This window comes from Periplaneta americana, chromosome 5 (genome assembly GCF_040183065.1).
Source record: "Periplaneta americana isolate PAMFEO1 chromosome 5, P.americana_PAMFEO1_priV1, whole genome shotgun sequence".
Taxonomy (NCBI): domain Eukaryota; kingdom Metazoa; phylum Arthropoda; class Insecta; order Blattodea; family Blattidae; genus Periplaneta; species Periplaneta americana.
This window is the reverse complement of record NC_091121.1, coordinates 130,392,019-130,419,731: the sequence shown is the minus strand read 5'-3', so window position 1 is coordinate 130,419,731 and position 27,713 is coordinate 130,392,019. Positions and strand designations below refer to the sequence as shown.

The 27,713-nt window shown below is 37.0% G+C and overlaps 1 protein-coding gene and 1 non-coding gene across 3 annotated transcripts in view; both read left to right on the top strand.

The window, feature by feature from the left end:
• Positions 1-27,713, top strand: part of LOC138700194 (neurotrimin-like) — a 712,090-nt gene that overhangs the window by 254,270 nt on the left and 430,107 nt on the right. The gene's annotated exons all lie outside the window — the stretch shown is intronic.
• Positions 3,534-3,606, top strand: TRNAH-GUG (transfer RNA histidin (anticodon GUG)). The gene has a single exon. It is a non-coding gene; the product is annotated as a tRNA-His (tRNA).

Here is a 27,713-nt window from a genome sequence, read left to right as displayed (position 1 = left end):
GGACCATCCTAAAAGATTGCCGCAGGTAAGCTGTTCCAATCTACTATTGTGCGATTAACAAAGGAAAATTTTGCCACGTCCGTTCTTTGTTTTCTGCATTTAAACTTCCTAATATGATCAGCCCTGCCTAAGTATAATGGTGTCACTAAACTAGTATTGATGTCGGTCCATGTTTTGTGTCCCAGTTGTGCCTTAAACAATGCAGTCAGTCTGATTTTTCGTCGCCTTTATTTGAGAAATTTCCACCGTAAGTCTTTTACTGTCTCTTCGCCATGTCCCTTTCCCATTTTTACATACTTTGCTGCCCTGCGTTGGACCTTTTCTATTGAATCGATTTGGTTTTGTCTGTACAGATCCCAACCTACTGCTCCATATTCCATAATTGGTCGAACAAGGGTTTTGTACGCTAATTCTTCTGACCTTCGGTTAGATTTCTTGAGAATACGCATAGAGAAATGTAGTGCTTTCCAGGTTTTCCTTGTAGTATTGGTGACCTGTTCCTCCCAACCCAGTTTGTTACTTAAATATATAGGTACCTAGGTATATATGCCGATATTTGAGACTAATTTGTTGACGCTTTCAAAGAAGGATAATGACTTACTTTTACTCACATTGATTTTCATTTTATTTTCTGTCGTCCAGGTTTCAATAATGTTAAGATCGTTTTGTAAGGCGACGATATCGGATTCATCACTAATTTGTCTATATATTATACAGTCGTCCGCGAATAATCATACCTGAAAAGTAGTATATATATATATATATATATATATATAAGAAACAATAGAGGTGCCAGAACCGCCCCTTTCGGAACGCCTGATGTTACATTGCCTAGTTCCGATATTTATTTTCCTAGTCTGACCTTTTGGGTCCTGTTTTCTAAGAATTTATATATCAATCTTACTGCCGGTACTCGATTATCTATTGGAAGCCTGTTTAGTTTCTCTGAAAGTTTTTTCGTGAGGTACTAAGTCGAAAGCTTTAGCGAAATCGATCACAACTCCATCTATTCTCCCCCCCCCCCCATCAACTTCATCGGATAAATCTTGTATTAGGATGTGATTTTACTTTCGCAAGAGTATCCTGGTCTGAAGCCGTGTTGATTTTTGTTCAGCCATTCGTTGTTTTCTAAAATGTTGCGAATATATTGTGTTATTAGATGTTCTATTATTTTGCAGATAACTGATGTGAGACTGACAGGTCTGTAATTGTTCGCATCGCTGCTGCAATGTTTGGTCCTTCATCAGGAAAAATTAAGCTAATTCGTGCAGCAAAATCTGAGCAAGTGGAATCTGACGTTCTTGAATATTTTAACAATATGAGGGCAATACAAGTGAGTTAGAAGTGATTTAAATTAAGTTCATTGTGGTAATGAAAGTTATAATTTTTATAAACTGAATAACCCCTATATCTGGAAGAGGAACTTGGACCAACCAAGGAAAAGATGGAAAGAGGTCAGATATAGAGACTTCTCTAAACCGTGTGTATAGGGATTACCATGAGAAGAAATTCTATAGTAGGACATGGAATCTAAAATAAGAGGACATTGCTGAAAAAGGAGGACTTTTTTTTTTTTAAATTGGTATGAACAAAATTAAAGATAACCAATGGCTCACCTTAGTCAGTTTTCTCACTAGTTGCTGGATCAGTATTACATCTGTACCCTACGTATCGGTGGAGCCCACTTTGTGCACAAGAGCCTGAAGGGACCAACTTATGTCTTGTAACAAATAACTATGGAACTGTTCACAGGACATGTCCTTGAAATTATATTTCACCATGATGATACCTCCGACTGTCTCCGTTAGCATGCGATTTCGTTCTTTTCTCCAATGAGCAGATATTAGGGAAAATACTCTCTCAGCACTTCCATTGCGACTTGGGTTAATAAATAGAATTGACATATTTTAACAGTTCTGAGAAAGTTTCAGTGCTCGCAGAACTATTGAAATTGAAGAATTTGCACCATTGTTTATCTAAACTTAGATCTCTGTCCAAATCAACTTGATTAGCATATCTCTGTACATTTGAAGAATAAAATTAATAAAATAGCTTAGAATCATTAATAGTGACATTTTTAAAGTATAAGAATTTAATGCATGTCAATAGGTCATCATATTTTATGTTTTGTTATGTGCTCCAACTTCAGTTATTCAAAGCAGTTATATTCTTTCATAGGTTTTCACCATTTGTTTAGATATTCTTTGCATAATATCGCACATTATTGAATATACATATTAATTCAAGTTGAAGTGCGAAATGCAGGACATTTCAAATTTTTTTGAATGCCTGCCGGACGGGATAAAATTATTAAAAAAGAGTACATGTCCTCCTTTTTCCGGACGGATGGTAACCCTATGTATGTAAGTATTGATACAGTATTCAGAAAGGTTCATAAGTACGTAATTCAAAATTCATTATTAATAACTAACTACAAACCATAAGAAAGTGTTTTGAAGTGAAAGAGTGATGGTGGATTAATTCTAACAAAAATCGATCAGAATTCGGGTAAATCAAACTTCGTTAATACGAACAGACGAGTTTTCGGTCCCTTGAGGTTCGTCTTAACAACTGATTCCTGCAGAAGAGTGAATTGATGTATCGTTCTAACTCGTATGTTTCATTTTACTACTGCTCATTGGGACTGATCGTCGTATTATGGTATGCATCATTCATGAAACTACCCCCATGAAACGTTTTTATCGTGCCTGATCGGTCCCTCTCTCCTGGTCCAGTTCCACGACCTGGAAGCTTCCTGTGGAGACATCTGCAAACAGTAAGCTGTGAGAGACAGAAATTATTAGTCGAGCAGCTGCCTGTGCTTCTGAGTTATATATAGACTTTTTATTCAGCAGTAACGTGATCTCCTCCGCAAAACACTGCGAGACAAAACACATGGGCTCTTCTCAGTTCGTATTTGTTTGGAGTGTGAATTTGCTAAAATCAGTAGGCCTTTACCTGACGTCAACCTTTAGGCTATCAAATTGTCGTAGACTATATTACTATATAAATAATAATGATTATGGATTTTAAAAGAAAATTGTGTTATATGATAATTTGAAATTTACACCACTTTGAACTTAAATTTAAGTATCTACGTAAAGATTATTTTTTATTTCATTTTTTTCCCTATAGAATATATGTGTTATGGTAACAATTAATATTATAGGAGCAAAATTCACTCTGGCGCCGGGGATCGAACCCGGGTCCTTGGTTCTACGTACCAAGCGCTCTCACCATTGAGCTACGCCGAAGTCCAATCCATATATATTGTTACCATAACAGATGTATTCTGTAGGGGGGGGGGGAGGGAATCTTTATGCAGAGTCTTCGAGCAACAGTGCATATACTGTACAGCTACTATGCATATTACTGTGGATTTTCGACCACCAAGTCACTCAACTGAGTACGCTCCTTGTATAATGGCAGTTGACTTAATATAAAAATGTCAACATACTTGCCCAACTGGGAGTCAGGCCACAAAGGGAAAAACGCTGGAGGAGAACGGTTCGATCCGGTGCTGTGGATTGGACTTCGGCGTAGCTCAATGGTATGAGCGCTTGGTATGTGGAACCAGGGACCCGGGTTCGATCCCCGGCGCCGGAGCGAATTTTTCTCCTCTAATATTAATTAAATTTAAGTGATTGAATTGATTTATAACCGAGCAGCTAGCGACGTGGTAGAGGGCTGGCCTTGCATTCGGGAGGTCCGGGTTTCGATCTCAGGGGCCGGCTATCCTAACTGAGGTTTTTCATGGTTTCCTCAGTTATTTCCAGGCAAATGCCGGGTTTGTAGCTCTTGAAAGTCCGGCCATGGACGGCGATCCTTCCCTTAATATTTTCACATGTGTGAGTGAAAGATGTGTAATGTCTTAAATGTTTGTGTTGTCTCGGAGGTGGCCTTGGCATTGAGCTGATCCCTCATGCGGGGAGGCCCTCCATGTCCTTGTGTGGTCAAAAAAGTATGTATGTGATCCAATAGATTAATTCCTCGCGGCCCTGTAAGGCTCGTGTGGCGTGGGTCGTATAAATGAACCTAAAAGGGAGAGGTTAAACTAAGGTAAAGAAAGAAAGAAAGAATTGATTTATAAATTTAAAAAGTAACTAGGTGATAACCTAATGTAGGCTTAATGTTTTCGATTGTTCTGCTATGTCATTCACACACTTAGTGTAATTGCTCAAAATTATGTTGGCAAACACAGAACAATTTATGAATTATTACATTAAATTGTTGCCCACATGCACACACTTCTTCTACCAACACAGTGTTAGATTTCAAACTAAACTCTGCCAATTGAATAAGAAGCACATTCTTCACATCATTTAAAGAAATGTCACCGTTTTTAAACCTACTTTTGAAGTTAGAATGTTATAAAAATCAATACTTACTACACTTGCACCACTATCAACTTACTTTCTATTGACATCACAGTTTAATTTGTATAGACACACACAATCATCATTTCACAAACTTAAATTTGCAGGGAACTCTTCTACAAAACTGTTGAAATCACTTATTACACCTATTTTCAATGTCTGTTCTTCTTTTTTCCTGCTATGATCTCTCTTCTAGAAGTTTGGGTAGGCCTATGTCTTTCATTTTGGAATTTACGAAGCACTGTATCATCTTTCCGAGGTACTGCACGAATGCATGCTTGCTTGTCTTCTATTTTCATCTTTGGGGAATGAAAACGTTATACTCATGCCTGATTTTAATGTATTATCATAGACTTGTATTCGGGAACACAGCATCGTCTAGGCATCTAAAATCTAAATAATTAAACTTGAACGATACAAATATATACGTCTGAAATGAAATGTCAAAATTTTTAGGCTGGATAAGTTAAATAAAAAAAAAATATATTGTGATTCTTACCATTATATTTTTCTCGTAGTACAGTAAAATAAAAGTAGTTCTTAAAAAGAATATCCACCCTTAAAAAAACTAGAGTTACTTTAAATTAAAGTTCCTCTACAATCTTCGATCATTCTCCCACATTTCACTTTAAACTCAGACTAGGAATCTGACTTAACCCTATGCCAATGTTGCAAATTCTAACAAAAGTTGTTCAGTCAACTGTCCGAAGACAGGTCTGAACTTCACAAGCGATACCAAGAAGACACTACTTATGAGACAACTAGGCCAGGAGATACTGGGGTAGGGTGGTCAGTTCCTTTCCCCCTCCATTGCATGCATCGCCGACTAGCTACATATTACACTAGTCAAAACTTCAGATGCATACAAACAATTGTTCTTCCTCTGACACATATCGTCAAGTGAGATGTACTGCCTGATAATAGATATACATATCATTTAAATTTGGCTAAAGCTCCCTGTGAAACAGACTTGAATAATTTCAAGGGAAAAATTGTTCCGGGGCCGGGTATCGATCCCGGGACCCATCGCTTAACGCACGAATGCTCTACATACTGAGCTACCCAGAAACTACACCCGACACCGTCCCATTTTTTCCCTTTATATCCACACAACTCAAGTGGGCTGACACGGCGCCAGAAACCCAACTTTGATTGCACATAAACCCTGTGTGATTTGATTGTGGTTTTCTGTTAACGTACCTACAGTGATGTATGTATATATTATTCAAATCTGGCTTTCAGGTATAGCTCCCTGTGAGGCAGACTTGAATAATTTCAAGGGAAAAATTGTTCCGGGGCCGGGTATCGATCTCGGGACCCATCGCTTAGCGCACGAATGCTCTACAGACTGAGCTACCCAGGAACTACACCCGACACTGTCCCAATTTTTCCCTTTATATACACACAACTCAAGTGGTCTAACACGGCGCTAAAACCCAACTTTTAGTGCACATAAACGCTGTGCATAATAGGCGACGTAGTTAACTTCACAGGTTCGGTGTTCGAACGTCCATCTCTACTCATGTCACGTCTTGACCTCTTCAACTTTCAAACCCACCGTCCGCTACTGATTTCAATACATACAATTATGAGTTTATGACTGTGTCTGAGTGGATAGGTGGAGATTATGTCTAGCTTTTAGGTTAAAGATACGACACACGCCCCTCCCCCACACACACACCTCGCGCGCTCATATCACACACACCTCGCGCGCTCATATCACACACACACACACACCCCACGTGCTCATATCACACACCGCGCGCTCATATCACACACACACACACCCCACGTGCTCATATCACACACCGCGCGCTCATATCACACACACACACACACACACACCCCACGTGCTCATATCACACACCGCGCGCTCATATCACACACATCCTGCGCACTCATATCACATACACACATACCGCGCTCATATCACACACATCTCACGCGCTTATAATATCACACACCGCACGCTCATATCACGCAGTCAGAATATCCAAGAGAAAATAAATCTACATTAATAGTGCAAGACTTTTAGAAGTAAAATTTGTTGCATTTTATTTAGACAGTATTGTCCTTATCCATTCTCCATTATAAAACATTGCAAATTGTTTTTGTTCTGATAAATTTGTAATAGTTGCGGCTGAACTTTGATGATGTAACATACTTTGGCCAGAGTTCAAAATTGCTCTTGTTGATATACACATTTTGATATATATAGCAACCAAAAAATTCAAGCGACAGTCGCAATAACTCTTACGATTCAAGCATGAGTTCAGTGACCCCGAGTAGAGACGAAGAACTGGGGCAAAAAAAAAAAAAAATGTTCCGAGAAAAACATGCGGGGATTCTTAAGATTGCTGCAAATGCAGTAGGAGATTTTCAGTGTGACACCTCTGCAAAGAATTTTAAACAAAAACATTGTGAATAGACCATGTTTAGGTACAACATCTTATCGAGACAGTAATAGGCTAGTATTGCGTAGGGCTCTTCAGTTCAGCAATTTGCTGGGAACGTTTATTTCTCCCTGTACATCAGTATTCTATGTGGTATCTTGTAGACTCAACGGTATCGTCCATGTATTCATTTGTACCTTGAGTAACAAGTGTATCATTACCCCATCCCTGGAAACAATAGGTTGGCTTAAATTGGATAAAAAGAAGAAATATACATTCATTTCTCTTTCTTTTCGAAATATTGAACTTCTCCATTCCTTCGTACGTGTCTTCTCGCTTCACTTATATTTCTTCCTATCATAATTTGAACACTGGTTGTCGCCACGAATCAATACTAATAATACCATCACATCGCACCTCTTTGTACTCATCCTCTTTCATATTAGCGTTGCAAATACTCTGGAGTCTGTTACCTGCTAGCGTCAGAAACTGTCGAAATAAAATTCAGTTCAGACGAAAACTTACTAGGCACTTGGTCAGTAATTGAGACTCGTTCAGACATGTCTTCTTGCAAATGGTTCTTTTATTCAATACTTCAGTCTCCAGTAATTTCATTCGTATATTATACGTTTAATCTGTAGTTCAGTACCCATTTCTTTCTTTGTTCTTAACTTCTACAATAACTGTCTAGTCTTTATTAATCAGGTAGACCTAATACTTTAGTGCTTTGATTTTTTTGTAATTGTAAATTTAATCTTAATTGTAAGTTTAATTTTACTTGTATTATTGATGCTGTAGTTGTAATCTCCCTTTAGAAAGAAAGAGAAGGTCTACTGGCTTTACCTCTACCACGTTAAATAAATAAATACTAAATAAAAGATATAAAGTAAAATACATGCATTGCATGCTATTGGAAAGGTAAGTGGTAACGATATCAATTCTGAAGATAGCTTACAAACAGTAATATTTCTTTTGAAATATACTTTGAAAGTTTTTGGTATATGACTTTTCCGTAACTTATATATATAAAACAAACAATACGTGTCATAAAAGCAAGCAATATTATACGTATTGCATTTATTAATCTGAGGTAATAATTATCGTATGGCAGTTATTTTCAGACCGAGCTAATTAAGTTTCGGCAAATGTTACGTACGATACAATATTATAAATTCGTGACAATCAATCTTGCTTCTGCATTCAACATAGCTATTTTAATGAATTAATGAAGTACAGAATATTAAACAAATTTTTATATATACTTTTCATTTCTTATAACTTATATTTTACTTCAAAATAACACTTCAAGAATTCACAGATTCCTTGACAAGATACAAAACAAGAGAACCTTAATAAAAAAAAAACACTAATAAAAGATGGTGATCGCATTCTAACCTTAGATCATGATATATATATATATATATATCATGTTGGTAACTCTATAGCATCTATTAGATGCTTTATGGTTGTGCTAACAGATGGAGTTACTTGTCAACAATGTGACGCTGAAACGTGTGTTCAGGTTACTGCCCTCCTGATCTGGAAGCCATCATGCTGACCAACAGACCACGGAGGCAGTCAGATCATGATATTGCTAGCGGTTTTGCGAAAGTTTACTTCCAAGAACAAAAGAAAAGCGCATATGCTGGAAAAATGTCTAACAAATCTGAATCTGCAACTCTGAAAAACCAACTGAAACACAAAACATCTCCCACTCTAACCAATATTGAAGCAAATTTTTCTTATCAAGAATTATCATCAGCGATTAATATCTTGAAAAGAAAAAAAGGCCCTGGGGAAGATGAAATCTACAATGAATTCATAAAGCCGCTCGGAGTTAAAGCTCGAAAAACATTCCTCCTTTAGTTCAACAAGATCTGGACGACAGGCATCATTTAAACTCAATAGAAAAAAGCAGTCATTATACCAATTCTTAAAAAGAACAATACAATACAATACAATACAATACAATCATGTATTAAGAACTACAGACCTATCTCAAATGTCCCGTTTCCATAAAACAGTACCATTTTTAAAGAAATTTCTGTTTGTGTGATTTTCGAAAAGAGATAAGAGACTCTAGTTTCTAATAATCGTAGAGAAACGCTACAAAAGTTCGCCGATTAGGTAACCTTCATTGCGGAAAACACTGACGGTACATCTTCTTGCCTCACTTGAATTACGACGACTTTCTCCATAAATTAATAAACTATGATATTCCTAAACTGTGAATGAGTTCTTTGTTCATAGAAGAATAAAATCAGCAGTAAAAAATTCGAATATATCAGTGACAGGTTACCGTATTTAGTACTTAAGTGTAAATGATGCGATATCATAGTTATAAATGCTCGCGCCCCCAAAGAAGAGAAAGACGAACATATAAAGAATAGCTTGTATGAGGAATTGGAACACACTTTTGATCAATTATCTAGATATCACATGAAAATTTTATTGGGGAAAATAGGACGGGAGGATATTTTTAAATCGATTATTGGAAAAGAGAGCCTACACGTAACAAGTAATGACAATGGAGTTAGATTAGTCAACTTTGCACATTAATTGTCAAAAGTACATTTTCCCATAAGGATATACATAAATATACTTGGACTTCTCGAGATGGATTGACACACAACTAAATAGATCACATCTTGATAGATAAACGAAGAGATACTAGTATAGCAGACATTAGAACTTTCAGGGGGGGCAGACTGTAATTCTGACCATTTGGTAATTTGAGAATTAAGAGAAAGACTATCGGTAGCCAAATGAGTAGAGCAACAGTAGATTCAATATCCTGAAATTAAAGGACGAGGAAACTATGCAACATTATCAGGTCGAAATTTCAAATAGGTTTGCCACTTTAGAAAGCTCCGACGAAGTTGAGGAAGAGTTAGATGTTAATAGCGTGTGGGAAAATATCAGAGATAGTATCAAAATTGCAGCTGAGTAGAGCATAGGTTATTATGAAACTAAGAAAAAGAAATCGTGGTTTGATGAAGATTGTTGCACGGTAGTAGAAAGAAGGAAACATGCAAAATTGAAATTCTTGCAGGATCCAGTTGAGGCAAATAGAGATAATTATTTTAATGAAAGACAGGAAGCAAATCGTACACTTAGGAATAAAAAGAGAGATTACTTGAAGGAAAAACTGAATGATGTAGAAACAAATAGTAAAAATAAAAACATTAGAGATTTATATAAGGGCATAAAGGAATTTAAGAATGGATATCAGGCAAGGGTAAACGTGATCATGGATGAGAATGGTGACTTGCTTGCAGCCTCTCATTCAATCCTGAACAGATGGAAAAATTGTTTTGGACAACTACTAAATATACATAGGCCAAATAGAAATAATCGGGACGAAATTCAAATACAAACTACTGAGCCATTTATACCCGAACCCACACTTTCTGAAGTCGAAATTGCGATAGAAATCTGAAAAAGTACAAGTCTCCAGGTACCGATCAAATTCCAGCAGTATTAATACAAGAGGGTGGAAGCGCATTATCTAGCGAAATTTATAAGCTTGTACTTGCTATTTGGGAAAAGGAAATTGTACCAGAACAATGGAAGGAGTTAATCTTCTCAAAACTATACCTATTTTTAAGAAGGGGGACAAAACTAATTATAATAACTTTCGAGGAATATCACTTTTGTTGAAGTCTTACAAAATTTTGTCCAATATTCTTTTGAGAAGATTAACTCCATATGTAGATGAAATTATTGGATCATCGGTGTGGTTTTAAGGCGTAATAGCTTGACTATTCATAAGATTTTTTGTATTCGACAGATATTGGAGAAAAAATGGGAGTATAAGGGTACAGTACATCAGTTATTCCTAGATTTCAGAAAGGCATATGACTCGGTTAAGAGAGAAGTTTTATATAACATTCTTATTGAATTTGTTATTCCCAAGAAACTAGTTCGATTAATTAAAATGTGTCTTAGTGAAACTTACAGCAGAGTCCGTATAGGCCAGTTTCTATCTGATACTTTTCCAATTCACTGTAGGCTAAAGCAAGGAGATGCACTATCACTTTTACTTTTTAACTTCGCTCTAGAATATGCCATTAGGAAAGTTCAGGATAACACAGAGGGTTTAGAATTGAACGGGTTACATCAGCTACTTGTCTATGCGGATGACGTGAATATGTTACGAGAAAATCCACAAACGAATAGGGAAAACACGGAAATTTTACTTGAAGCAAGTAAAGCGATAGGTTTGGAAGTAAACCCCGAGAAGACGAAGTATATGATTATGTCTCGTGACCAGAATATAAAAATTGGAATTATAAAATTGGAGATTTATCTTTCGAAGAGGTGAAAAAATTCAAGTATCTTGAAGCAACAATAACAAATATGAATTACACTCGGGAGGAAGTTAAACACAGAATAAATATGGGAAATGCCTGTCATTATTCGGTTGAGAAGCTTTCGTCGTCTAGTCTGCTGTGAAAAAATCTGAAAGTTAGAATTTATAAAACAGTTTTATTACAGGTTATTCTGTATGGTTGTGAAACTTGGACTCTCACTTTGAGAGAGGAACAGAAATTAAGGGTGTTTGAGAATAAGGTTCTTAGGAAAATATTTGGGACTAAAAGGGATGAAGTTACAGGAGAATGGAGAAAGTTACACAATGCCGAACTGCATGCATTATATTCTTCACCTGACATAATTAGGAACATTAAATCCAGACGTTTGAGATGAGCAGGGCATGTAGCACACGTATGGGCGAATCTAGAAATGCATGTGTAGTGTTAGTTGGGAGGCCGGAGGGAAAAAGTCCTTTGGGGAGGCCGAGACGTAGATGGGAGGATAATATTAATATGGATTTGAGGAAGGTAGGATATGATGATAGCGACTTGATTAATTCTGCACAGGATAGGGACCGATGGCGGTCTTATGTGAGGGCGGTAATTAACCTTGAGGTTCCTTAAAAGCCATTTGTAAGTAAGTAAGGAGAAATTTTAACTGATATAAGTGATGCATCAAATGATTTGTCACCCTATTACAGACCCTACTAGTAGCGACAACGGTTCAGATTAATGGACGGAAACTTCGACGCCGCCTCCAGCGCACCGGTGAGGTTTAGTAACCTCCCTTTCCGAAGTTTTGCGAGTTAACCTATCATTTCAAGATTCTTAGAAGAATGGGGGAAAAAAAAAAATCGTCAGCCAGAACGTCTATGACACATAAGCATGTCGGTATTTGCTCTTTAAGCAAGTTGGTACAATTTTTTTAGACATGTTTCTAAATTACTTTCTCTCAGGGAGAAGTTAAAGATTCGAGATGAGAATACCCTGGATATTAAGCAGAATGACAACATTTATTGTATATAAGTTTTGTCCAACACGGCGCCCGCGGGCTGTGTGGGGTTGATGATTTAATTTCTTGGTGCACTAAGTTGTAATGGTGACAACATTAAGTTCAACTAAAATTTCAGGGAAAAAAGTTTTGGTACGTCATAGAAACGGTTAGCATTGCCATGAGTACGAACTCACCACTTTCTTTTAATTTTTAGTCTAGTGCTTCCACTAATCACACCCGTGTTTACCGTTCTTTTTTCAACAGTAATCTCACTAGAGGTTTTGATTTATCTAGAGAAAATGAAAACGCGAGTGGGATTTAATTGACTATTACACTATTAGAAGAAAGTATATAAAGGTTAGAAGTAACAAAGTACTCCAGTACAATAAAATATTAATTGGCTTACGAAAATACAATTGTCTTCAAATGTATTATTGTACCATCTCAACATTACGCTAGATGGCAGTAGTGTTTTATGATTATGTTTTCTTGTTATCAGTTGTGCCAACAATGGAATCTTCATTGAACTCTGTGGACGGTTACTAGTCAAGAAGGCTTTGTTGATTCAGTTTCATTTTTATTAAAACATTTGCATTCCACTTCAATCATCCCGTTCCCAGTAATCAACGTCACTTGACAGATGATTTTCAATAAATCTTAGTATTAACCAATCTCTGATACGTGACTATTCATAATATCATATAGCAGAAGTTATAACAAACATAAGCTAAATAATATAAACAAGTGTTAGAAAAGTTTTAATTAGGGATGATGAAATAAACAAGAGATGTTTTAATTAACGATGATGAAATAAAAAATAAACGTGACTAATTTTAAAAGAAACAATTATTGAAAGTACAATTTTCAAATTTGAATGTTTTAGTGGTTGGTGGTTCAGTTGATGTTGGACGTATACGTAAAAGAAGTGAACTCGTTGATGTACATGGTGTATCCCTCAACTTATTCAGGATTTCCGATTGGTGCTCTTTATATATGACCAGTGATCTTTATTAATTCTTGTTCTTGAATACCAATGCGAGTCATATTTGAAAGTGCTGTGCATCGACTGGAGTGGTTTGTAATTTTCTGTTTTTTGACGTCCAGACCAGTGCAGTTTGAAATGTTGGCAAACAAAGAAACAAATGTTAGGGTAGTGATAAAAATAAATAAATGCTAGGGACGCGATAAAATTAAACAAATGCTAGGGACGCGATAAAATTGTGCGATAAGCAGCCATGATTGGTTGAAAGACGTCCTTTCGTATCGTTTTATTTGTCAAAAGTAGTGTGACGTAGTAAAAGTGTAATAGTCACTATAAAAGTACCGACCTATCAAGATCAATAAAATATAGGCTACTGGCTGCAGAATAAGTGATACGTTTATCCCTTCAAGTAGCAACTCTCCTCTGCGGTCTTAATAGTTTGCAACTATTGATGGTAATTAATTGTCCTTTACTGAAAAACCCGTAAACTTCGCGCCTAATTAACATCGCAGCTAAAATAATTCACTTCATGATTTTCAACTTCTTTGTTGCCAGGCTTCTTTGACGTACGAGAACCTCTCTAACATTCTGCACCGCTTTCATGTCTGATTTCAACATTTTCGCTGTCTCGCAGATTGGTTCTTGGTCTAAATTGTTTTTACAACTTACTCATACACATTTCACATCTGTTTCTGGCAGTCTTTATTTAAAATTTTGTTATGCTTCTCTTTGGAGTTTGGCGGAGGCTGGTGGTTGGCTGAGAGTCGTTTGTGGCGATAACAGGCTAATGCACATCAACAATTTCTGCTGAAACTTGAACTGTTCTCATCGCAAGGTCTTCTTCACATTTGATTAAAACACATCACGTACTATGTAAGAACTAAATAGTCCTGGAGTACACACCTGTGGAGTAATGGTTAGCGCGTCTGACCGAGAAATCAGGTGGTCCGGGTTCGAATCCCAGTTGGCAAGTTACCTGGTTGAGGTATTTTCCGGGATTTTCCCTCAACCCAATATGAGCAAATGCTGGGTATAACTGTCGGTGCTGAACCCTGGACTCATTTCATCGGCATTATCAGCTTCATTTCATTCAGACGCTAAATAACCTGAGATGTTAATACAGCGTTGTAAAATAACCCATGTAAATCAAAATTAAATACTTCACTAAAACACTTCCCCTAATAATGTATATACTTAATAGAACTAAACATTTTTTGTACGATCGTGTGGTAGCATACTTACCGCTATTGTTGAGAAGCCTTATAAGTTGGACTTGCAACACGCTGAGTGGTTGTCAGAAGAACATATTATTGTTACAACTCAGTTGTAAGGTAAAAAATGTTTCTGCGTGACACTTAAATTACGCATAGAAACGCGTATAGCTCGCGCAAGAAACGATTACCGAAAAGCAATGGTGGCGTTGCTGTCTGTTTTGACGTGTGTATGTAGGCACGCCGAGGGGGGGGGGGGGGGCGAGAGGTCCAGGCCGATGGAAGTACTGCCTCTTCCAAGAAGATGAACTAATCAGGACATCGTTGTGGAAATAAAGAACGTAGCAAGAGAAAAATTCGAAGCTAATTAAACGCCCAACATATGTTTACGAATGAAATAATAATACCGTGCGATACAAGACACGTATTCACATGCAATGGAACAAACTAAAGTTGTAATGTAAGTATCACAACGCAAGACTGATTCTATCGATGTCATTTCTCTTCCGACTGTACTCTTGAATATCATTCAAGCTATCTCGTGACCTTTTCTGTCGCCCGCTCTTCCTTATTGCATTGTTTAATTCGCATTCCTTCCGTCGTTATTCCCTGCTTGCGAGACCTATACAGCTTGATTCAGGGATTTTGGCTCCTGCAAAATGTAGTAGACTGACTAAGAGCGAGTTACTCATCACTACTGGTGGGCTGGGTCACATAGGTCAGGGCCCGCAATCATAACACCTAACACTTCCTTATTATCATGTCAAGGTACACTCCGCCGTAAAACACAATATTCTTCCACACGTCCCATTACTAACCACTACGTCTGTTGACTAAACACTGTCATGACAAGTGTGTCCGTCAACTTCGATATTATTTTCAGTTTTCCTTTTTCCTCTTCCCCTCCTATGTACATTTGTGATTAAATTTCTTTCTTATGACCAGGATTCGGTCCTGGGCGCAGAAACGCATGAAGTTCAAAACGCACGGCCGATAGTGTTGTGTTGGTCGAGTGAAGTGGGAGATGAAGCGCGCCGTTACTTCGTGCCTCAATATGTAAACAGCTCGTCACAGTACGGCACAAAATATAGCCTATTTCACCCTGTACAGATGCAGTACTGTTCTCCAACCACGAGAAAGTCTTTGCGGAATGAAACGCAGCGGGGTAATGCTGTGAAAGAATGTTGATGTCATTAGGTGTCATAAGGTCACACACATGGGTACTCGTATCTTTATTGGCTAGCTCTTACAGCACAAACAACACTGATACACACATTTTTATACTACCCTAGTTACAAAATTAGATCACTGTTAATCTCCTGGTCTTTTAATCCCTCCATACAGGAAATAACATATACAGGAGAGCGCATGTTTTTTAAACTGACGTTATAACGGTAATATTATCTATCTACTTCGCTCCAATAGATGACGCAGTAGTAAGCACATTCCTTTCACGGTTGATCTCCTGATTGGAGAACAGTATATACTGTACAGTAACGTGAGTTGTAGCCTTCAATCAGCTGTCCCTACGCCGAAGCCTGTTACACGTACCGCAGCCAAGCAGCAATACACACAACGGTCATGCACATTACGGACCACCTGTGCTGTTGCAGTCACCCCTACACACGGGTCATGACGTCATTTATACTCCGTGTATTCTAAACCTCATACTGGTTACTCTGTGTCCCTAGGCCGAAGCCTGCTTATGACGCAGTACAGCTCGCTCACTACACAAACAACCAAGGACTGGGCCAATTAACGGTGAATCGAGCTTGTACGTGTAAAACGTAAGGTTCGGTAAAAAACTATGAGAACATAAGAAACTGGCTTTTGTAATGATTATTGTTGTTATGTATGACATAAAACAACAAAAAGTTTCTTAAATCTGATGCGCCACAGTGAGGTGACTTTGTGGGCGGTACCGATATTGTGCCTGCTATCGGTGCTGTATTACAAATGAAGCCGCTTGCCGCAACCACAACAATAATTCCAAGAAACCGCCACGCAGTTAGCTTTGCTGCGCTTTCCTTTGATATGAACTGTCGCCTGTCGGTCTGTCGCTCATCGTCACTGATCACCTCGTCAGAATGCGGCAATAATAAAAAGCCTTGTCGACGCTCATTGTGGCGATATCAAAGTTTGCCGCCTGTCGCCTACTGGCCTCCCGGTCTCGCCCAAGAAACCAAACAGTTAACAAATGCACTTGTTCTGTATAGTCTCGTTTATTGTTTCAACTCGTAGTCGTGGCGTAGGCTATAAGCACCGTGCATGGGTCTCAAAATCGTACTGGTGGCGCCGCGCAGTGTCTCAATTCCTAATTAACTACAGGCTCGCAGTCATTCACTAGTCATGTGTGATATAGAAATTACATGCGGCTTTCTGCCGGTAAAAAGTTGTAATATTAGTAAGAATAGGTTCATTGATTCATAGTGTTCTGCCAAGGGCAGATCTTTCACTGCAAACCCAGCAATCTCCAGTCTTTAATTATTTTATAGACTCAGTGGAAAGTTCAGTACTGCTAGAGGAGTGTAAAAATGTAACTACAAAGTTCCTGAAATATCAGTGAAATTGTTTGGGATTTAAATCAGATTTTAGACCATTGAATGAGGGTGAACAGTCATATTACGAAAACATTGATATACTTGTATTTTATGCCATGACGTGCGTAATATTTGTGTGTATAATGTCTCTATAAATTACGTATTTTAATGTGATTTAATTCTAAAAGTAGTCTTAATTACACTTCCTGAATAACGGGCGACTGCAAATTCTCTAAAACACAACACATATGAACAATATCATCAACATACAGTACTACGTCTGATTGAGGTTCTGGCTGATATGTACATCTGTTATCAGGCTGTACATCTCACTTGACGATATGTGTCAGAGGAATAACAATATTGTTAGTATGCATATGAAGTCTGACTAGTGTAATTTTTAGCTCTGGCCACTCTACCCCATGATATTCTGGCCTAGTCGCCTCATAAGTGGTGCCTTGTTGGTATCACTTATAAGGTTCAGAGTTTTCTCTTTGGACAGTTGAATAAACAACAAGATCAACATGCGGAAGCAGTTCAATTGATGGTTCGTGTAAAATGTTATACTGTATATTTTAATTCGCTGAATGCACCTTTCAACATGAATTCGAACACTGGCAACGCTGTAAGTAGTTCCGACTTCTTCAGTTGTTAATTTACCATCGTGCAGATACTGTGGAGTAACAACAATGATCCTGTTATCGGAGAGGTTTGTTATTATTCCGGGAAAACTCAGACTTCATCACCACTTTCTAATAACGTCAATAATCCGCAATCAGTTCTTATGAATGTGTCACTCGATCTGCCTCGGTAGCATTTATATTTGAAGGCCACCATCTGATCCACATTGGGTGGCTGTTCCACTTCTGAACAATTAATTGTCACTCTACATTTTTCAATATTGCAGGCATTGTTTCCTGAATACTTTCTCTGCTAGGCCAAAATCCAAAATTACAGTAACCATTGTGGATGTCAACAACATTAAAGTGTCGATAAAAATACATTATAATTATAATTGTACGATTAACTCCGGACATCACCCTCATAGCAGAATACGACAATCCAGTTTTCATTTTAATTGGAAAATATAAGTAGACGATTTTCTTTGCTAATCTTACTCTTGGACAGAATTTTTCGAAAGCTTTCGATGTGAAATTCACTAATAAAAATGGCAAAAATAATATGTATGGTCTACATCTTGGAGCGTTTCGACTATCTATGGTAGCTATTTTTGGGTTAAATGATAGAATTGGAAATATTTCTTATTATTATTCTACGGCTATGATTGTGTTTCAATTGGCAGCAATTTTAACAATATATTCGAAACCACAAATGTCACTCCCATTAAGTCTGGTAGTTCTATCTCATATTTTATTGCAGAATAATTTCGGTAACCTTGCATTTCATTAAACATATCATCTGTTTCTGAACGCTTGTCATAACATTTCTTAAGTGACTTGAGTTCGGCATATAATGGAATAGACACTTGAGTAGACAATTCACACAATTCAATTGTGAAAGGAAAAACAAAATCACTAAGAATGGTTTCATTTACTTCTGCCTGTATGGCTACTTCATTTTTCGAAATAACACTTGTTGAGCATTCGCCTTCCATAAAACTTAAATTTTTATCTTTTCTTCTTCTTTATGCGTCTCTTTCATACCTTTCCGGAGCTAGTTGAGATTAGGCAGTCTTTTTCTTGTAATCTTTTATAAAAAAAACTGGGACCGGTATGCTAGTTTTGGGGGTGTTCTGATCTCGTTCCCAATAAAATGAATACCGCAAATTCTTGCTGCGGGTGTTGGTTTCACAGGTGAACCATCAGCACTTGAAATCAAGAATTAAATATCGATGTGAATATATTTAAAAATAAGTATATTATTATTTATTGTTGCTAATATTATACATAATATTAAACAATTCTGTAATTATGTACTTTTTGAAATTTAAATGATAAATTCCTGTCGTTAACTTAATGATTATTTATAAACGTAATACTACATACATTCTATTTTTTATATCAGGCCTCGTATGTAATAATACTATGATTACAAGCAGTGTAGCCATATTTACTTTCGTCTGCGTACTGCACGGATCCACAATTAGCGTCGTTGCGCTTCAGTTTTCTGTTTTGGGAATGAATAAAAACAATATCGGTTGGCGTGTTCCTATAAGCATTACTACACTCAAGAACGCAGCAATTTGCATTACCTTTCCGCTTTTTAGGATCATCCATATTTCTAATCATTTAACCTGAGATGTTAAGTACTCTTATATTCATACGCTTCAAGCACAACTCTATCGCTGCTGTCCCGCAGTTAGTAACGACAGTCGCCACCAGAGGAGCTTGCACGGTGCCTATAGTGTCGCAACAGAATAAAAATAGCGCTCCCATTCTTGGTTCACGCATGATGTCATACTTTCGTGAAGCAGTTCATACCCTTCAAGCGATTCAATACAAATGACTTAATCCCCATCCCTATATAATAAATTTAAACTCTTACCAATTTTTTTCAATCTAATTCAAATATACTCTCATTATGTACTGGTACTACTATAAGAAGTATACATAACCCAGTATCTCAGCTTTTAAAATTACCGTAGGTAAAAGAACAGGCTTTTTAAATCTGTTAATAGTGTTAATACATGGCTGGTAGCTGTATTAACAATCTTTGATAATGATTTCCTGCTGAAATACACAATAGAATTAATGTGATACAATTTAATGTAGTTTCATATTATTAATATACGACAGAAAATCGGGCGGAGGTAAACTACACACACTTTCCGGGTATATTTTTTTCCATACTTTTGCTATACATTTTTGGTATGTAATCTGCACACGCAACAAAACCTAGGTGGTAGGGGTCGTATGTAAATTACAGCATAACTCGGACTATTTTTTTAAATAAATAACATATAAATCGAACGCAATGTCAACTAATGTTACGGGTGTCAAGCACAATTGACTTATGTAGCCTGTAATGGGATTAGAGAGGTACTGTATGAGTTAGACTGACTTGGACGGATAGTTATGCAGCAGTTCAACATAAAGCACTGACCCTTGAACACAGTTGTTTATAAGTGCTATCCATGCTGCAATAAATCTTGTATGAAGTGAGGCCAATGTCATTGGATGTAGATTCCACCTAAGTCAATTTTGGCTTTGTCAGATTAAAAAATATGCTTCCATAAAGAAATATAAACGTGATTCTGAAATAGGCAGATGGTTAAAACTTGTATTCAGTCTACCATTTTTAAACTCACATCAGGTTGGCAACTATTTTGTATCTGATTTAGTGATCATTAAGCCACAAGGTGAAAGACTAGATAACTTTTGTGACTATTTAGTAGAAAGCTATGTAGAAGATGACGCTACCTTTCCTCCTTCAATCTGGGCAGCTAAAACAGAAAGCTTGCAGCATTTAACTAATTAATGCCTGTGCGTATTTTCATATTAGATTCAACAAGACATTTCACTCTGCTTATCCAGATATTTATAGCCTACTTTTACAAATAAGTTAATTGATTTTCAAATAGACAAATACCTGAATATTCAGGGGATATCCACTGCTGCAAAAATTAAAAATAAGGGCTCCTTAAGGAAGAAAGAAACTATGGAGAGAAATATAAAAAGATTTTAATGAGGGGCATATATCCCGAGTGGAATTCATTAAGAGAGCAAAATATCACCTACCAATAAAAAAATATTGGTTAATACGTTACTATTCTAATACTGAGTATGTTCAAAGTAAACATATGAAGAGCTTGCGGGAAAAACGATGAATGTCACATTTCTATTAAGGATTACATAATGATCTAATTGAATTTGTAACTGCAAGATGTAGTGCTGTTTCTATAGAAAATAAAGGAAAGGATTACTGTATTCGTGGTGATAATTCTCCTTTTTACCATTTTTCATAAGAACAACATTAAATTTGGCAGTAATCCATTGAATTAGATAATGACATCAACCTTAAGAAAGCTGTGACATTCATCGTTTTTCCCGCAAACTCTTCATATGCCATTATAGCTCTGTGTGCAATTTACATCCTGTTTTTATTACCTGGGTTATTTGCGTGTGCAGATTACATATCCAGAATCGGTGTGTGCAAATTACATGTGTGTAAATTATCTTCTTTTAGGTCATAAATCTGAAACGTGTGTGCAGTTTACCGCCCCCGAGAAAATCAGTTTTCGTAAAAAATAAACTGGTTTTCTATGCCACGTAAATTACGTAAAAGCCTTAACAAGTGAATTACCTTTCTAATCTGGTTATAGGAGATAATACCAGTGTATTAGGGTAAAGGTTGTTAATATTGTGATACGAGTAATATTGTAATAATTATTTTTGAAAATTTATTACAATTTTACTGAGCGAGGGAAAGACCGGTTTTGTGCAGAAACTTGTCCACGAGCATTCCCTTAATACGTTGACGGAAAAAATACCGACCTTCCTCTCGCTCAGTAAAATTGTAAAATTATTCTCAAAAAGAACTATCACAATATTACTCATATCACAATATTACCAGCCTTACCCTATAACCAATTTTCCGTAACGCTTGAATATTTATGTCCACGGATGTGACTGAATCATCTCTGTCAATCATCTTAGCTGCTATAATATGGCGAATGTATTATAACAGCAAATTTTACTAATCGTTTTAGCAAAATAATAATTCCTTGAATGTATAATAGTTACTTTGACTAAAATAGCGGAGAATCACGAATTTACTCCATATTATCAATGCAAAAAAATTATCGTAGAAATTATATAGCATTTGCAATTCTAAAAAAATATGATCTTGCAAAAAATAGTATGCAATACATATAATGATGTGTTAAATATGTAAAATTATCTAGGAAATAGAAAAGACGAGACTGAAGAGATAAAGACACTTTCTTTTCTAGTTGTTTCTTCAATTCTGTTATGTAATGCACTTAACCAGTCTTGTATCGCATAGTAGCTGCGGTTAAGTAGTTCTTTTGATATACAACAATGCTACGTAAATACAGCAGTTCTCACACTGATTAACATGCTAGATTGTCACTTCTTTTGTAGTATGGAACATGTACAGTATAATTATCAATACGCATGTAGTCAATGTAAGTCTATTTACATAATATGGTATAGTGTAAATTTACACTACGTAAATAAAAGTTTTGGTTTTGTTTAATTACCAGTCGGAAGACTGGTTAAAACTCATAAGTGACACCGATCACTAATGAGGGAACTAAGCCAGGGGATAACGGGTTATTGTGGCCAGTTCCTCTCCCTCCCATTACATATACTCTCTGACTAATTACGTAGTTCACTGATCAGACCTGAGATGTGTATAACTGTACTAGTAAATTATTGTTCTTCCACTGACACATACCGTCAACTGAGTTATACGAATATATACTGCCTATAATAGAGTATCAGCCGGAACATCAATCAGAGATAATAAAGAAAAGTAAGGCAAGTTGTTTAACATCAAGAATAGGCTGCTTCCCAGAAGTTTCCATGAATGTTTGAAATTAAGAAATCAATAGGAATGTACCTAAAAACATAATCTCGAATAACATTCCGCTGCACACCGTATATTAAAAACGGACATTTCCGTTGTCAATCACTGATACTATTGTACGAGCCACCGGCGTGGATCAGTCGGTTAAAGCGCTTGGCTACCGGCCTGAAGTTGCGCTCGGGCGCGGGTACGATCACCGCTTGGGCTGATTACCTGGTTGGGTTTTTTTCCGAGGTTTTCCACAGCCGTAAGGTGAATGCCAGGTAATCTATGGCGAAACTGGCCTCATCTCGCCAAATACCATCTCGCTATCACCAATCTCATCGACGCTAAATAACCTAGTAGTTGATATAGCGTCGTTAAATAACCAACTAAAAAAAAGCTATTGTACGCCAAACAGCAGAAATTCTCAGCGGCCTGAGGCGCAAGGTTAACTTGTTGATGTTACTCAACTTCACTCCTAGGCAAAAGAGAGCTTATCTGACATTAATTGTAGGATGTGATTCCTTGAAATATAACAAACAAAGAAGTATACTACCATTTTGCTCGTTTTTGCGAGGTTCTTGAAGAAATAATACTTCTATGCCGACATTTCGATCGCGAATTTTACGAATACTGTTTAAAATACGGTTTAATTTCTTCTATAACAACGAGGAGAACGATTATTATGTTCACGTTGCAGCAGTATTTTAATTAGAAAATCCACGATTTCGAATTAATCGATTGAAGAAACATTGGAAACGTTGATTGTCGGGTCACGTACACAATCTGGCATCGCTGTCCGGACGGCACATAGTTTGCCTAGTACAGTGAAACCTCTCCTTACGGACACCCCGAAGAACGGACACTCTCATATATGGACAGATTTTTATGTCCCAACTGAAATAATTTAGAAATAATGATAAATCTAACTCTCGTTTACGGACACACTCAGACACGGACATGGACAGCTGTTTCAAAGTCCTAAAGGTTGCTTTACCTAATGACTCGACAGAACTTGGATTTCAAGACCTAATGTGTTACAAAATGGAAAAGTTAGTCATAAAATTTAACCTGTCTGATGGGTCCAAGGTTTCCACGATCGTGAAATTGTATTCGACACATGATAGGGTTAGTAGGATTATTCTCTTCACTTCAATCAGTTGTTCGGTTTCGAGAGACATGGCACCTGAACGTAAAGGTTAAGTTGGAAACTGTAAATTACAGTACTGCATAACTGTAGACTTAGAATAAAATTGCATGGCACAGTAATGTATTTTTCTTTTTCAGTCTTATGTACTGTATGTAGTTCAAAGTTGCAAAGAATTTACTGTATTATACTATATTTAGAATTAAACTACAGTAGTACATTTAATTTAAAGCGTGAAGGGATACATAATGCCTATTATAAATTCACTGTTAGATGAGGGACTCCCTCCCAATAAAGGACACCTCCCAGGTGCGGACAGATTGTTACGTCCCTTCGATGTCCGTAAATGAGAGGTTTCACTGTACTCGCAACTGATCAGCTGTTGTGATGTTTACATTCCATTAGTGTGCAGTTGGACGTACAGCGATACAGTTTAGTTTATTTCAAAACTACGAAATGCTAGAGTTCACAAGTCATGAGTACTTACTCGTTAGACATGATCCAGGCCGCGGAAGAAATTCGGAACAGTGAAGGACTACTGGCCAGAGTTCGTCATAATTGGAATAGAAGATGTGAAAGCTGCACGCACGCTGATGGTGGACATTTTGAACAGTACCTGTAAGGTGTGAGTGTAATGTTAATTACATCTTGTTCACAAAGTTACATCAGTTTTATTTTTTCATTAATTGTAACTGAAACTTCAATCCTAAGTGTTTTCACTAATTTGGACATAATTTCCTGATTTTCACGTTATTTCTTGTTATTGCTGTACGTATTTCTTGCTTACATTAAAATTGTTACGCTATACTTAGTATTGAATTGTTAGTGTATTGCATTGTGAGTTGACAATTCTGCATTCATTGTTGAACTGCGCCCGGACACGAGCTATTTTGTTCATTCGGGTTATTAATTTACATTTTCTGACATTAAATTACACAAACTAAACAAATAACAGTTACGTCCCTATCCGGAGTTTACGTAGGTCATTTGTGTGCGAAGATTTATCCCCAGATTAGCTCGCGAAATATTGCACCGAAGCTCAGTACAATTTGCTGCCGTCCTCCCCTCACCTGCTGCAAGATACACGGTGAAAGATATATAGTTGAATTTAATCCACCCCCTACAAGTCGCTGACCGCATGGGGTGTGGGGTACCACTTATGCGACGTTAAGACATCTTGCAATTGCCGTCAGCGCTTTCGAAACACTTGTAATTATCTCACTATCCGTAAGTCCTATAAATTTTTATTCGGAAAAACTTACTCTAAATAATGAGTTCTATGGCTCCTGTCAATTAATGTACTACCTTACCTTCCACTCTGCATTTCATTGCTTTATAATAAACGTAGATAAAACTAGTATACCCGCGAGGTAAGGGCGCATATTTATGAAGTCATTATTCTTCTGCTCCTTATCTTTCGGCACATTGTTGCAATGGGTTTTCTCCTGGTTGGTGGACAGTAATGCAATCTTCAAAATAATTATCAGTGTCTTACATTTATTTTCATTCATCATCACTGTCATCAGCTATATGAATAATTACAAATCTTTCATCGTTTCCCGTTAAATCAGCATAATATTCTAGTGTTTCCCTTGTCTATGAGTTCACAATATTCCCGTGAGACCTCACACATCGCAGCCACAGATGAGGTTTGTTTTTCCTTGCACATGATTTTAAATTACCTCAAACTAATTCTAAGTGGTTTAAAACAAAATAATAAGGGCCAGACTTGACTTCTTTCTTTACATTGACAGATTGTATTTTACTAGAAAAAGTAATTTTATTGGAACCGTTCCTTGAATGATAGGATATCTAGTACTTTAGTTGATCTTGTATGAACTAAGATTGATTGTCTGGAGCTATAGCTTACATTATGTGCAAATATTGCGCATGTTTTGCTTGCAATTTGATAGATTTTTAAGAGAACGAATTTTGAATCAGTTCTAGAAAATTCATTTTATAGCCTAGGCATGGGCGATATATTTTGCAGACACATACAAATAGTTTGGGACCATCTTCACTACCACCAACATGGGGCACCATTATTCGTTTTCTTCTCGATATAGCTGCCTTTAGCGAACAAATACAAGCTCCATCATCTCAACCTTTCCGTACAGTATCGTATCATACATGTTTCGTCCCGATACACCACATAGTAACCAGTGTACTTATCTTCCCGCTCAAGAAGATATTGTCACTTTATTGACATAATTTGGGGACAAACTTAGTTAGTTTTCAATCAGCAGTCCAGTATTTACCGATAATCTATTTGCTTCTGTTGGTGCTAGTGAACTTGAAGGTTGAGTGTGAAGTGTTTGGAAAGCACAATCTTAATTAGGGTCTACAAATATACATTTTTAATCTTCGGAAAGTATTTTTTACTCTCCTATGTTATACCCTAGATCATATATATAAACAGATAGTTCATCCCTATGCTAAAATCTGTAGCACTTTGAAGAGAACAACCGCCAGGATCGTCACCCGTCCGCCGTAAACGAACACGAGATGGCAGTACATTCGCTAATGCAGTTCAAATGGGAGTTATGGCGTGACTCCTTATGTAACAACTAGATGGCAGCGTAGTAAACATGACAAAAGTTGTTACCGTCAAAGCCTATAAGGCCGAGCAATCTAGATATATATGATCTAGGGTCATTCGTAGAATTTCTGGATTTTGGTGGGCAGAAATAAATGTTCTATGACTCGTAATGTTACTGTAAGGATATGTTCGTACTTTGTTGCGACATTGGCTTACAGTATTTTTGCGAAGCCAGAAGTTGGGCGTCACTGATCTAAATGAAAAGTGCATAAATGAGGAAACGGTTACAGGCTCGTTTCATATGACGCGTAAGTTCTCTGAAAGATGTTCTTATTAAAATTCCATTCGCAATTTCGTCGATATCGTGGTCCGCCCATCACCTCTCGTTACTCAGTACGTGTATACTCCAGGTATTTGTGGGACGCTTACAGTGGGGATTCTATTAACATCTCATTACTTGTTTTTTCAAGGGTAAGAATAGTTCTGAGTTATTGAACTAAAGTACAATTTAAGGAAAGCGTAGCGAAAGTATTTCTAGTAATCCTTCTCGATTGTCGTCTTTGTTCTTCATAAATTTTGCTCGATTGTCGTCTTTGTTCTCCACAAATTTTGCTTCAACTCGTGAAGATTTGAAATTGAGTCTCCGGCTGTCTGTCGGAAGCCAACATTCTTTAGTTCTGATAACACTGCATTCCTATGTATACTTACATGGAATGGAATTTTCAGGAGGGAGCATTATGGCCCAGCACTGCTACATTTTACGATCTATTGCACCTAGAGTTACCATGAGAAGAAATTCTATAGGAGGACATGGAATCTAAAATAAGAGGACGTTGCTGAAAAAAGAAGGACTTTTTAAAAACTGGTATGAACAAAATTAAAGATAAAAACAATGGCTCACCTGAGTCAGTTTTCTCACTAGTTGCTGGATCAATATTACATCTATACCCTATTACTGGTGGAGCCCACTTTGTGCACAAGAGCCTGAAGGAACCAACTTATATCTTATAACTATGGAACTGTTCACAGGACATGTCTTTGAAATTATATTTCACTACGATGATACCTCTGACTGTCTCCGTTAGCATGCGACTTCGTTCTTTTTTCCATTGAGCGGATATTAGGGAAAATACTCTCTCAGCACTTCCATTGTGACTTGGGATAAATAAATAGAATTGACATATTTTTAAGAGTTCTGAGAAAGTTTCAGTGCTCGCAGAACTATTGGAATTGAAGAATTTGCATCATTGTTTATCTAAACTTAAATCTTTGTCAACATTAACTTGATTAGCATACCTTTGTACATTACAGAATGAAATTGATAAAATAGCTTAGAATCATGAATAGTGACATTTAGGGTGTAAGAATTCAATGCATGTCAATAGGTAATCATATTTCATGTTTTTTTATGTGCTCCAGCTTCAACCATTGAAAGCAGTTAAATTCTTTCGTAGGTTTTCACCATTTGTTTAGATATTCTATGCATAATATCGCACATTATTCAATATTCATATTAATTCTAGTTGAAATGTGAAATGCCGGACACTTCAAGTTTTGTTTTTAAATACCTGTCGGATAAGATAAAATGATTAAAAAGAGGACGTCCTCCTTTTTCCGGACGGATGGTAACCCTAATTGCGCCAACGCTCAAGCTAGGCACATTCCCAAACCCATACCGGCTGACTTCACTAAGGTTCGCTTCGTACTCAGGTTTTAGAGCAAGCC